Source organism: Arachis ipaensis, chromosome B5 (genome assembly GCF_059453495.1).
Source record: "Arachis ipaensis isolate K30076 ecotype BB chromosome B5, ASM5945349v1, whole genome shotgun sequence".
Taxonomy (NCBI): Eukaryota; Viridiplantae; Streptophyta; class Magnoliopsida; order Fabales; family Fabaceae; genus Arachis; species Arachis ipaensis.
This window is the reverse complement of record NC_142440.1, coordinates 101,172,023-101,174,460: the sequence shown is the minus strand read 5'-3', so window position 1 is coordinate 101,174,460 and position 2,438 is coordinate 101,172,023. Positions and strand designations below refer to the sequence as shown.

The 2,438-nt window shown below is 37.3% G+C and overlaps 1 non-coding gene across 1 annotated transcript; it reads right to left on the bottom strand.

The window, feature by feature from the left end:
* Positions 1-1,467: 1,467 nt before the first annotated feature.
* On the bottom strand, positions 1,468-1,575 carry LOC148565167 (small nucleolar RNA R71). Its single transcript, XR_015884003.1, has one exon. It is a non-coding gene; the product is annotated as a small nucleolar RNA R71 (small nucleolar RNA).
* Between the last annotated feature and the right edge of the window lie 863 nt (positions 1,576-2,438).

The window sequence follows — 2,438 nt, the reverse complement described above, 5'->3', positions numbered from 1 at the left end:
ACTATGTCTTTTCAAATCAATAATACAGAGAATTGAAGATTCAGAACATTCAGCAGAGGAATCAAACAGAAAAAGCTGGGCGTTCAAAACGCCCAGTTAAGAAGGAAAACTGGCATTTAAATGTCAGCCAGGGTACCTGGCTGGGCGTTTAACGCCCAAAAAGGTAGAGATTTGGGCGTTAAACGCCAGAATGGGCACCATTCTGGGCGTTTAACGCCAGAAGGACACAAGAGGGAAGATTTTGTTTTTAATTCAAATTTTTTTCAAATCTTCATAATTTTTCAAAATTAAATCTTTTTCAAATCACATCTTTTCAATCATATCTCTTCAAAATCAATTTCTTTCCATTTTTTTTAATTTTCGAAAATCCTTGTTATAATTAAAGATTTACTTCAAAATTTTCAAGTTGTTACTTGCCTATTAAGAAAGGATCAAATTTTAAATTTTAAGAATCATATCTTTTAATTTCTTGTTAGTCAAGTAATCAACTTTGATTTTAAAACTTTCTCTTTTTAAATTGATCTTCAATCATATCTTCTCAATCATATCTTCTCAATCACATCTTTTTCAAAATTAACTCTCAATCATATCTTTTTGATTTCTAATTTCAAAATCTTTTTCAAAAATCACTTAATTTATTTCCCAATTTTAGTTTTCGAAAATCATCAATCAATTTTTCAAAATTTCTTTTAATTATTTCAAAAGCTTTTACTTTATTTTCGAAAATTCTTCCCCTCTTCTCACATCCTTCTATTTAAAAGACTAACACTCTTCCTCAAGGTGCAATTCAAACTCCCTCCTTCTTTATATGTTCGAATTCTCTTCTATCTACCTCCTCCTTCTATTCTTCTTTTCCTCTGACACCTCAAGGAATCTCTATACTGTGACACAGAGGATTCCCTACTTTCTTGTTCTCTTCTCTTTCATATAAGCAGGAACAAAGATAAAGGCATACTTGTTCAAGCTGATCCTGAACCTGAAAGGACCTTGAAGGGAAAGCTAAGAGAAGCTAAAGAACAATTCTCTTTAGAGGGCCTAACAGAGCTTTTCAAGGAAGAAGAAACCATGGCAGCCAAAAACAACAATGCCAACAATGCAAGGAAGGTGCTTGGTAACTTTACTGCACCTACTCCCAACTTCTATGGGAGAAGCATCTCAATCCCTGCCATTGGAGCAAACAACTTTGAGCTTAAGCCTCAATTAGGTTCTCTAATGCAATAGAATTGCAAGTTTCATGGACTTCTATTGGAAGATCCTCATCAGTTCTTAGCTGAATTCTTGCAAATCTGTGACACTGTCAAGACCAATGGGGTTGACCCTGAAGTCTACAGACTTATGCTTTTTCCTTTTGCTGTAAGAGACAGAGCTAGAACATGGTTGGATTCACAACCTAAGGAAAGCCTGAACTCTTGGGAAAAGCTAGTCAATGCCTTCTTGGCAAAGTTCTTTCCACCTCAAAAATTGAGCAAGCTTAGAGTGGAAGTCCAAACCTTCAGACAGAAGGAAGGTGAATCCCTCTATGAAGCTTGGGAAAGATACAAGCAATTAATCAGAAGATGTCCTTCTGACATGCTTTCTGAATGGAGCATCATAGGAATTTTCTATGATGGTCTGTCTGAACTATCCAAGATGTCATTGGATAGCTCTGCTGGAGGATCTCTTCATCTGAAGAAGACGCTTGTAGAAGCTCAGGAACTCATTGAAATGGTTGCAAATAACCAATTCATGTACACTTCTGAAAGAAATCCTGTGAATAATGGGACAACGTAGAAGAAAGGAGTTCTTGAGATTAATACTCTAAATTCCATATTGGCTCAGAATAAAATATTGACCCAACAAGTCAATATGATTTCTCATAGTCTGTCTGGAATGCAAGTAGCAACAGGCAGTACTAAGGAAGCTTCCTCTGAAGAAGAATCTTATGATCCTGAGAACCCAGCAATGGAAGAGGTGAATTACATGGGAGAACACTATGGAAACACCTATAATCCTTCATGGAGAAATCATCCAAATCTCTCATGGAAGGATCAACAGAGACCTCAACAAGGTTTCAACAACAATAATGGTGGAAGAAACAGGTTTAGCAATAGCAAGCCTTTTCCATCATCTTCTCAGCCACAGACAGAGAATTCTAAGCAAAGCCATTCTGACTTAGCAACCATTGTCTCTGATCTAATAAAAAATACTCAAAGTTTCATGACTGAAACAAGGTCCTCAATTAGAAATTTGGAGGCACAAGTGGGTCAACTGAGTAAGAAAATTACTGAACTCCCTCCTAGTACTCTCCCAAGCAACACAGAAGAGAATCCAAAAAGAGAGTGCAAGGCCATAACCACAACCCACACAGGCGAACCTGGAGAGGAGGAAGAGGCAGTGATCTCCACTGAGGAAGACCTCAATGGACACCCACTGGCCTCTCTGGAGTTCCCTAATGAGGA